The sequence below is a fragment of the Anomalospiza imberbis genome, chromosome 7 (assembly GCF_031753505.1).
Source record: "Anomalospiza imberbis isolate Cuckoo-Finch-1a 21T00152 chromosome 7, ASM3175350v1, whole genome shotgun sequence".
Classification (NCBI taxonomy): domain Eukaryota; kingdom Metazoa; phylum Chordata; class Aves; order Passeriformes; family Viduidae; genus Anomalospiza; species Anomalospiza imberbis.
The window spans coordinates 21,078,848-21,090,332 of record NC_089687.1 but is presented as its reverse complement, the minus strand read 5'-3'; the positions used below and the strand labels follow the sequence as shown (position 1 = coordinate 21,090,332).

Here is an 11,485-nt window from a genome sequence, read left to right as displayed (position 1 = left end):
GGGGGGATGAAGGTGGGGGGGTTGCTTTTACTTGGACAGCCTGTAACATGCTGAAACATGGGTTGTCTAGTTAATGGCAAGGGATTTAACTGAAGAACTGGCAGTGCAAGGAGAAATTTGGACTTCAGAGAACAAAATTGACAGCTGAAATAGAAGCACATCCAACTACACCAAACGGGACAAAACTCAAAAAGAAGGTACAGCTGTAGAAGATGTTAAGAGTGTTACACTATCAGTAAGTGTATGAAGAGAATATAGATGTTATAAATGAAAAATTCAAATTAATTACTGCATCTCCTGCAGTACAAGAAAGATATTAACCTACTCCAGTGGAGGCTATAGCAGGAAACCTGTGAAGGAGAGGCTGACGGCACTGTGGTTCTTCAGTCTTGAAAAGGCCAAGAGGGCAGGGGGATCTACTGCTGTCTGGAAATACTTCACAAGAGGCTACAAAGAAGACAGAGACAGGTTTTTCTTAGATATGCACATGGACAGAAAAGAGGCAACCTGCAGAAGTCAGACCAAGAGAAATTCTGACCAGGGATTAGGAAAAATCATTTACCATGAGGGTGGTGAAACATTGGCAGAGGATCCCTGGAAGGCTGTGACTCCCTCATCTCCAGATGACGAGGTCTGTATGTCCTCTTTCTTCTGGAGAGTAATCACATTTAAAAGATCACCTAAATATTAATATCTACTCTTGTAACATTGAGATATATATATATATATATATATATATATATATATATATAGTACAGGTGAAACTCTTGAGTTCTTTTAAAATATAAAAGAAAAGATTGATCAACTGGGTATTATTTTGCCATTGAAAAATCACATTTTCAAAATAAATGTACCATTTATGTACAATTGTATGGGAGGTATTTTAAAGCATCTTGAATTTTGTACATGGTGAAAACTGCATATATGTAAAATACACAGTCATGTATCAAATTGATGGAAAAGTTCTTGTTTGTAGAAAGCTGATCAGATAATTTTGGAAACGTGTAACAAGTGCTTCTGTTATTAAAGATGTGCATCTGTGAACACAGTCTGCCAAAGAAAATGGCATATTGAGTCTTTTCAGAAGAATGCTGACAAATAGCATTGAAATATTTAACAGAGATGTGAAGATATTAGTTTCCAGTCTTCAGTTGATTACTTAGCTCAAAAGGTAAATAGGTGTGACTATGAGATCTCTCATTCTGTTTCTAATAAATCTCAAATCATATATATTGAGATCAAGTTGTGTTTGTGTAGAGACCCAACTTCAGAAATTGTTTTGAACTACCTCATGTAAAACCTGCCTGCTAGTGCCTGTCTGTATGTCTGATGTATCTTAGATTCAAGCATGTTTCTTAATTATCCTCTACCTCTACCAGGTTACACTATGGTCTCCTGCAGCTACACGAATTTTTAACTTAGCACTACAAACTATAGCTCTCACTTTAATAATCACAGTATTCCTGCTGATTGGGAAAATTATATTGGCAATGAAAATCAAATACTTTTTGTTAGCTGGCCTCCTGATGGCAATGAAGAATTACAAGTCAATCAGACTTTGAATTACTCTAATTCAAGAGAAGTTAGGCAAGTGTGAATGTTTCCAAGAGTTGCTGCTCAGTCATGACTCTGCAGTCATAGCAGGATTTGCAAATCCTTGCTCTGCATTTCACAGACTAATCAAAGTGACTTTATAGCCCAATAAATGTGATTTTTCCATTATTGGTAAAAAGCAACAGGGTTTGTGTTGAGATGACAGTGTAGGGACTCGGCAATGCTCTGGCTTTTTCTGGGCCTAGATAGATTTTAACTTGGTTTAGCTGTGATAGCAATTGTGCAGCTGTGAGGCACCCTTTACTAGATTTGTTTTAGTTTAACAATAGTTTAGGATAATAACAAATGGTTATTCATTGTGAACTGAACTGCCTACAATTCTAGAGTCAGCTGTGGGGAAGAGTACAGACACATCTGACACAAATCAGCCATTTAATCATAGTTAGATTATAGTGTTAAGAAAACATATAAAACTAAATCCAAGCAGACACCAGGCTCAGAAGAAAGACATTCTTCTCCCATGAGTATCACATGAATCCTGGTGATAATTCATCATAATACTCCCCCATTTCTTTTGAGGAATACCAATATTAAGACCCAAAGGAGAACTGGAGGAATAAGCACAACACCAGAGAAGAGGGAATTTTTAGTGTAGCAATTCTAACTCTATTTTTAATGAAGTCTTCCTATACTCAAGTAATTTTGACTATTAGACTGTTTAAAACACTAATTGGACTAGCAATAAATTCTTAGATTAATTTATATTCTTTTGCCTTTTGCCAGTACATTTTTGCCAAACAGAAGCCTTAGAGTGCAATAGCACATCATAGCATCACCAACATCTTTAAGAACCTGGAAGCTGAAACAAGCACTATAAAGATCCCTGAAGCTCACAAGCACTTTTGGCCAGTTGCAGTCAATGCTGCTGTGCTCTATTTTCTCATGGACAAGCTGAATAAAATCAATCCAGTGAATTAGCTCTCACTCAAGGTTACCACTCAGGAAGAGGTCAGTGTGTTTGCAAGCTGCTGTTTTAATCTAGTGCTACCACTGGCTTACCAATTTCCCTCTGGTCACAGGCTTTTACTGCTGATTTCACAAGGCAGGGCAGTGAGCAAAACCCTCTGAGAACATGAGGCTGAGTGTAAAGAACCCAACTGCCTGTGTAACACTCTCAACTGTCATTTACCTTGGTCTGTTGGAAAGGGTAAAACTTGCTTTCACAGCCCAGTTAGCTCTCCTGGTACAGCATGAACCCTGCACGAGCTCCCATTTACCACTCTGTGCATGTACACCTGTATGTGTGCCCAAGCAGCCCACAGAGCAGTCCTTTGCCTTCAGGTTTTCAGGTCTCCCTTGCGTGCCTTCCCAATTCAGCACAGCACAAGGGAATATGGACAAGTTTTTGTAGTTCTGATTGGGTCTCCTTGCTGTAGCTTGAGCTGTTCATGCTGCCAGCTGGCTCTGATAGGCCCCTGGAAAACTCCCTCATCAGGGAACAACATCAGTCTGAAATGCTTCCTACAAACTGCATTTGCTCTGAACCAGTCCAGGCTGCTTTCTTGTTAAAGATAGAAAAGTACAATGGTTTCACAAATATTATTGTGGCTGGGGGGCACCGCTGTAGGGACAGCCAATTTTCTCACTCTCTACTTTCCGTCCTCATCTCAAACACTGGGAAACACATCAACTTTCAAAGTAGCTCTTCATGTCCTGAGTGCTGCTGCCACATGTATATATTCCCCCTAGAACGAGCTGAATGGAAAGAGTGTTGTATAATGATCTCTCATTTAGCTTAAAGTGTCATCTTTTCCTTCACTGCATTTTGTCTGTGAGAAGTATGCTGAGTCTTGTGCAGCTGCGTTCTCACTCTTATTCGGCACAGATCTCTTCCAAGCTCTGCACCCATACCAAGAGTTTCCTTTTCCCTTTGAAAAGAGTGACAAACGGGTACAGAACAGAGGAGCCTAAAGCCTACATGGATATGAACAGGGACTAGGATGAAAATATTAACCTGATAAAAGAGATTTCTTTGGTTTCTAGTGCATGTGTTCTGAGCTGGAAAATAAAATTCCAAATGGAGAAGAGAAAGGGATGACAAAGAAATTCAGATGCTGACCCTACTTGTTTTCAGAGCACAGAATATCTACTATACTGAATTCTTGCCCAGTATCCTCAAGGTTATCTGGAAGTCAGCTACAAGCATCTCGCATGAGGACATGTACAATGACTGACTTCAGCAAGGTGACAAAGACCTGCTCTGGTCGAGACTGGGATACCCAGAATGCTTACCACCACTCATGGCAGGGCCCTGCCTTTCTCATTGAGTTGTGTAAGCAAGTTACAGTTCTGCTCAGAAAAAAACACTCTATTATTATTTTTAAATTAACTGGGGTTAAACCAATTGCCATTGTCAGGCATGCTAACCTTTAGAGCACCTCTAGCATTAAATCATGGATATCTATAGGGAGTTCCCTTGGATCATTTGATCAAATTATGCTCTTAAAAGTGCACTTCAAAAATGTCATCCCCGTGTAGGAGGAAAAGAAAGAAAATAAGGCAATGAAATTAATGGAAATTTGGAGAAATGAAATGTTGTCTCATGTATTTTGACAATGTAGGCATCAGTAGGTTTGCCAGACAGATCATCTTCAGATTTGATTTGAGCAAATTAAGCTAGTCTAAAGCACAAGCTACTTCCTAGTAATTTTCTTGGCTCTTTCCTCTTGAACCATTTTACATGTTTATTTACATTATAAAAGCATTGGCCATGCATCTCCCACTTTGAAGTCATTCCCCAGCCTTTGGGAAGAAAGCTGGCATCTGAAAGGGTGGTCAATTTCTGGTCATAGAAGTGTTTTAAGTAACAAGGTGTACAGGCAGCAAGAGCAAAGGGGGAAAAGATGTGAAGTTGAAGAAAGGAGAGACTACTAAAACAATCGAGTATAGACAGCAAGAGGAAAGAGCAGTGAAATACCTGAAGGGCTCTGGCAGAGAAATCCCACTGCACCGACTGTTTAATCGTTACCCTGCTTTGCACACAGCACACTGTAGGCACCCTTCCTTCACAGAGATCTGCTGCTGCACCCCATTTCTCTCAACAATAAGATATCAGGCAAAACTGGGCATAGCTGAGGGATCCATAATAATACCAAAAAAGAGAGAAATTATACCCAAGAAAAAATTATGCCAATGAAAAACAATTGCTCACCACCACCAAACCAATGCCCAGTCAGTCCTTGAGCCGCAGTCCCCAGCCAACTTCCATCTCTAGTTTATACAAAGAGCATGATGCCATATGGCAGGGAATATCCCTTTGGTCACTTGGGGTCAACTGCCCCAGCTGTTGTCTTCTCAACTTTTTGTGCACCCTCAGCCTCATCACGGGTGGAACGGCGTGAGGAGCAGAAAAGGCCTTGATTCTGTGTGAGCACTGCTCAGCAATAATTAAAACATCTCCGAATTATCAACACTGTTTCCAGCACAAATCCAGAACACAGCCCCATCCCAGCTGCTATGAAGAAAATTAACCCAGAAAATCTACCCCAGTCAAAACTAGCACAATCTTAAACTGAGTGTGCTGGGCTGGAAGGTGTTTGATGGTTTTGGGATTTTTATTTGTGAATTTGACAAATTTGACTGAAGCCTAAGAAATATTTTTACAGATTGCTTTAAAACAGTCTTATACTTTTATACTGTCTACCCTCACACAACATGCTATGATTTGATTTTCCATTATTAGGATGATGTATTACAACACCAGTAATAAAGACTGTAGTGAGTTTGGATTGGAGAATATAAACATCAGTCCTCTTGTTTGATTTTCCTAAATCTCTTTCTGACCTAAGCACCTAAATATCCTCAGTCTAGTCATAATCCACACCTTGACCATATGGTCCTTTACAAGAAAACAAAATAATTCTAGGCAAATAAGACACTTGCCCATATCCATTTCATCTGCTAGATCTTTGGAGGTACAAACAAAACACTGGATGGGAAGATCTGATAATGCTGATAGTGCTTTAGATCACTTGATAATCTTTTTCCTGTGATAGTTGTTACTGAATGGAAATCAAATGTATGCACGTTAGGACTAGTAACAGATGGCACTTCTGTTCTGTGAGGAAGAAATAGGGGCAAAGGGGCAGCAAAGTTGAACCTCCCCCCTTCCCTGTCTTACCAGGATTCATTGTGTTGCCCTCCTGTTACAGTTGGCTGTGACTCTTTCTTGTTATAAAGAGATGTCAGAAGTTAGAGAGAGACAGACGATAACCTTAAATCCTTTACTGCATTTTACCAGGATTCTGAAAAATAAAAAATAAAAAAATAAAAGCCAGCTGAGGGAGTTGAAAAATGTCAGTGAGGCATTACACAAAGAACTTGATACATTTGTTGACCTTTCTTCTTACTCCACCCTTCTCCTCTAAGATGGATTTAGTAGTAGTGAGTGCTTAGTGCTATAAGTGCTTTCTTAAAAATAATTTAGATGCTATTGGCTGTCTGCCTGCACTCGGAAAACATAGCTGTTTCAATGAGCCCCTGCTGAAACGGAAGAAAAGGGGTTTATTGAAATGCCTCCAAAAATGCACCAAAATTTCATTTTTTCCCTTGTCTGCTGAAACCCATCTTGTTCTTGCTTTTACAGTCTTTTGTTTTATTTTTTTAATTGTACCATTGTATTCAGGGTCTTTTCATTCTTCTCCGCTATTTTACGAATGGCGTGTGGGGTATTAAGAGCTGAAGGCAGAGATGAGAGGAGAAGTGTTTTGAATTGACTAATTTGCAGGCAAGAAATAAAGCTCTTGTAAGGTGGTCCCAGGGGTATCTTTGCCATGAACACTATTTGAAATGACATGTAATCTGGTACATTTCAAAGGCAAAACATTTCCTATTCTAAAGTATCTTCCTGAGCCAGGGTTGGTTTACCTGTTTCCAGAGAATAATAAACTCCACCGAGGCCAAGGAATCTCCTTCTCTCCCCTCTCAAAATTCCTGTTCTTTTTCAAAGGGACAATTGCAGCCAACAGTTTATTTCTGTCCTATCTTTTGCTGCTCTAATAGCTCAGTGCTCACTACTAATACATAGCTGAATGCACCTCTGGATTAAATGCCAAGTAACAGAACCCAGCACATCCCTGTACAACACAATAAATAATGGTGTGGATCTCTCGTTGTTTCTTACAACAGTGGAAAATTTAGGTCTAGTTCTTACAGACTTTTAAAATTTTAAGCATTTCACCATATAACTTTGATCTGGCAGTTTCTTAATAGTAACTGTTCCTCTTCTAGAGAAATCTGAGTTCAACTGACCTTGGAATGTTGTATTAGTACTCTTTCTCAGCACAATTCAGTGTTTCTAGCCTTGCTGACATACTAAAAGTCTTACACACAAAAGTCCACAATAATTTGTTAAGGCAGAAATTTCAGGAAAAAATTTCTTTATGTTTAGAATTTTGTCCATACTCTGGTGACGGTTTAGCTGGTCTTATAAACTGACACTCTTAATCATCTGTGAACATATTCATATACTCTAAGGAATGTTTCTATATGTGTATGATTTAAGCTTACAATATTCAGATGCTGTATCACATAGTTTTAAAAGATTGTTAAATGTTTTAAATGAGGAAACTGGCCACAAATAAACCTCAAAGCTTTGAGAAAATAAACACAAATAAATATTAAAAATAAGTTCTATTAATTTCACAGCTGTTCTGTTCTAAAGCTTTTAGTTACCAAATAACAAACTCATGCTTTGTGAACATTCTGAACTTAGATCACTGTTTCAACATTTATTTGACTTTCTCTTTAACCCTCCATAAAAAGAAATCAGGGTAAAGTGTGTCTACAATAATGACCCTACATTTTAATATTTTTAAATTTATATTTATTTTTAAAAATAAAAAACTTCAATTACATTGATTTTAAAAATCCGCATGCTTGTGCTCAAATGTACCGGCTCTACATGTTATTTTTTTCAATTGTGGACAATGTTAAATAAATTACATTACTTGAAGAGAGATACTGAAGGTTCCTGCATAGAACGAGCAAAAGAAATGGATTTGAAATGTCCAGAAAAGAGAAATTTCTAAAGGCATGAAAAATGAGAAGTTCTCTCCTCAAATGTGAGGTAGCAGAATGTCCAGGATGACTTGTGCTGTCAGTTTGCATCACCAGTCTCAGCCCTTTGAGGGGCAAATTTTCTACTGTGAGTGACCCTAACGTGTGTTGCATTTGGATCTCTACCAAATAGAAGACATGACAAAGTATTATGCCTCACAGACAGGTCTTAGACCTTCATGTTTTTCACGAGGTTCTGTCAACTGTAATTCTTAATTTATGGGAACTTAGCCCGAATGTAACTTGGAACTAAATGTGTCCAGTGTTCCCAAAAAGTTCCAAAGAAGGCAGTGCTGTTCCCCAGTAGTGTTTATCTCCTGGACTGGTCCCCTTATAGATTCTGAACGATTGGATCAGTCTGGTCTAAATACTAAAAATCATGAGAAAACATAACACCATGAAATAAAAGAACTTTCTGCAAGTTAAGTTAGCAATACTACTGGTCCTAGAAATTCTACCACAGCCAGAGAAATAAAGCAGGCCTTTCCATGACTGCTGAGTGCTGTCACATGTTAACACACTGATGGCATTACACATCCAGCACTCAATGTCTGAGGAAAGTTTCAGTGCTTGGCTCAGGCAGCTGCCTGGGGAACACTTGCTGCTTTCTGAAATCAGAGGTAGCTGCTTGTTCTTCTGTATTTGCACAAGTCATCAACCTTGCATAAGTATACTTGAGCAACAGATTTGACCCTACTGAAAATTTGCTAACCCTCCTCTGACCCAACTACTTCCTAATGCCAGCATAAAGACTTCCGTTAAACCCCTTTCATTGCCTGTGTGTAACGTCACCTTCAGTGAGACAATAACTTAATTTGTATTTTTTTCTTTAGATAAATTTCTAACATATCCACTTCAGTATGCATTGAAATATTCATATAGGCAATATGTAGGGAAGCCATCAGCAGGAATAAATTGTTTCACTCTGGGATGCTTTTCAGACACAGGAGCATTTTACTAATACAGAATACCTAGTCAGAAAGCAGCACAATATCCTAGCTCAGCTGATTGATTGAAAATATATTTTTGAGGGCTTTTTTTTTTTCCTTTGGTGACTCATGTGATGTGGTGCAATTTTAACACTATGTGTAGAACACATGCTGGTTTGAACACTTCATTATTTGGCTCAAAAGTAGTACAGTATATTGTTCTGTTTAGGGAACAAGTTTGAATTTACCATTGACTCAGGAGAACTTCACAATGTATCGCTGGGTCAAGGACAGGAAGCTGCAGCAGAAATAGCTATGGAAAAGGCATCAAAAGAAGGCCACTGGGTTATACTTCAAGTAAGTCAAAGCTCTTCATTACATCAGTGCTGCACTGCGGTGTTAAAAACTGAAGCATTTCAAAATAACGTGTCTAGATGAAAGTGTACTAAATGGTGATTTAAAACTTCCTTTGTCTTTGCCACAAGGGAAGCACAAAACTTCATCTCTGTATGTACTGAATAGCACATAAAATATGAATTGCAACTATCTTGCATGTAGGGAGTCAACTAACATATTTTCCCAAGCACATGATATCTGATTTACTAATTTATTATCCATTAAAAAAAATCCTTTAGTAAATAAATGTGTAGCAAAAAGAATTGTTATGCTGCATAATCAGATGAATAGATACAAACAGGGAAGATTGCTGTCATTATGCAGTGTATTGTGCTAAACAGATGCACACTTTTTTTTTTTCAAATATTGTGCAATATCAAACTGCTTCCTTATGTCTGGGTTTTTCTTGTATCAATAAAATGTTTGAAATTTCAAATCAATAGCTCCCTGGGAGGCCTATTTTTTCCTCCCTTCTCCCCCCTCTCCCTCCTTATCTCTGAATATTTATTTTGTAGTAAAGTGGTTGGACACATGAGAGAAATTACTGAAGAAAACCAGGGAAGGAAGTCAGCGGGCAATTGGTTTTGAGTGTGGGGAACCTGCTCCTTTCCCTAAAATACATCTCATTCCAGAGTGGATTTAGGAAACCTCCCATTAAAATAACTGATAAGGCACTACCTGTAATACTGCCTGATCACCATGCTGCACTGGATAAATTTGACCAGGCAAGCAAACCACAGAAATAAAACTTTAAAAATGTGAGTATTAAACTTCTCATTTTAAAGCCACTTGAAGCAGTTAAGTCACTAAAAGCCTTTACAGGATACGCAATAGCAAAGCAGAATTAATTTCATTTCTTAAAGATTTGTTCACTTATCATAGAGTGACTGCAAATCTATCACCAAAAAAGAAAAAAAATCAAACAAGAACATACTTCTTTCAATTTTAAAGCATCACATACAGTTTCTAGCTAAGTACCTGTCTGTGTGCATGGGAAATGAAGAATTTGCAGTCACTACAGGTAATTACTGTAGTACAGAACAGGAATTTATTTTGATTTCATCTAGCTTAGTTTGGTTTATCTTGAGATGCACAACCATGTGGATTTGTGTCTCTGGAATATCTTGTACATATTCTGAGCATGCAGTGCACTGGAATTAGGTCTTCAGCTGAGGTAAATCATTGAAATTCACTATACCAATTTATATTCCTATGGGTTTGGTCGAAAACATTTGGATCATACATTAGAGGGAAGCATGGCTCAGCTGCTAGGTTATCATATTTTCCTCTGTCCTTTTTAATTTTTGTTTTGGAAGGCTTTTAATAAAAACAATTTTTCTAACTGATTCTTAAAAGATACTTTAAAACACATGTGGGTATAGGTAGTAGTTGTAAGTTATGATCACAGATATGGTCAAAGAAATCTAATACCTCCTTAGATCATAAATCTGTACTAAAGAAAGAGCATCCACCTGAATGCTAAAAAACTCAGCAATTACAAAACAAAAACAAACAAAAAACCCAAGCAAATTGCTTTTTCGGCACGATATTCTAAAGAACCTCGTGAAAATTACGGCGGCTTTTCTTCATTTTCTCTTGTATAGAATAACCTCTTCCAGCAATAAAAAAAGGGAAAAACCGCCAGCCACCCGCGCGACGAAGGGAACGTCACCCAAAGTGCTGCCAGACGCACAAAGAAACCCGTGGCTGCAGCCGCGGCCACAACGCGTTTGTCACCAACTTCTGCCGGCGGCTGCGGCCCCGGCCGCTCCACCCGCGCGGCGCCGCCTTCCCCGCGCCCGCCCAGGTGCGCTCGGGGCGCCGGGCAGGGCCGGGCCGCACCTCCCGGGCCGTCCCGTCAGGCCGGCGGCTCTGCCGGGGAGGTCGTCACCTGCTCGCTGCCCTGCGGCAGCCCGGCCCCGCGGTACCTGCCGGGCGCCCGGGGCAGCCGCCCCTGCCCGTGCCCGCGCCCGCGCCCCTACCCGGCCCTAGCCCTGCCCGCGGCGGCGGGGCGGCCTGGGCCGGGCCGGGCCAGCGGCAGCGCGTTCCCGGAGCCAGAGCGCCCCCTGCCGGCGGCTGCGCCGCGGGCCGCGCCGAGGCGCGGCTGGGCTCGGGGGGCCCGGCCGGGCCCGGACCCGGCGGGGGAGTCCCGCGGGGAGCGCCTTTGACCCCGGGCAGCGCTGCGGGGCTGGGACGGCGGCCTCGGCCTCCGGGGGAGGTTTCCCGCTCGCAGACGCTCGTGTGGACGCCGGAGTGCGGGCATACGGGATTCCCCACGCAGGGCCGCACTCCCAGCACCCGCTGCCAACGCCCAGGCACCGGCGGGGAGAGTCTGTAACCCGCCCCCCGACCCGGAGCCTCCCGCCCGGGCGCCTGTGTAAGCCCGGTCATTACCAGTGCGGGAGCCAGCGCGGCTGGAGCGGTGTCAGCGAAACTAAGGCGCATCCTGCACTTTCTTCCGCAGTTTCCACCCGGAGGACAGGGATGTG

The 11,485-nt window shown here is 41.0% G+C and overlaps 1 long non-coding RNA gene across 2 annotated transcripts; it reads right to left on the bottom strand.

Moving 5' to 3' along the window:
* Positions 1-1,969: 1,969 nt before the first annotated feature.
* LOC137477159 (uncharacterized) lies at positions 1,970-10,708 on the bottom strand. 2 transcript variants are annotated; one of them, XR_011000833.1, is made up of 5 exons: positions 10,690-10,708; positions 8,849-8,913; positions 5,735-5,858; positions 4,766-4,976; positions 1,970-3,568 (listed from the first exon to the last, which is right to left on the bottom strand). It is a non-coding gene; the product is annotated as an uncharacterized lncRNA (long non-coding RNA). The 2 variants fall into 2 exon arrangements; XR_011000834.1 differs by lacking the exon at positions 10,690-10,708 and adding an exon at positions 10,571-10,589.
* Between the last annotated feature and the right edge of the window lie 777 nt (positions 10,709-11,485).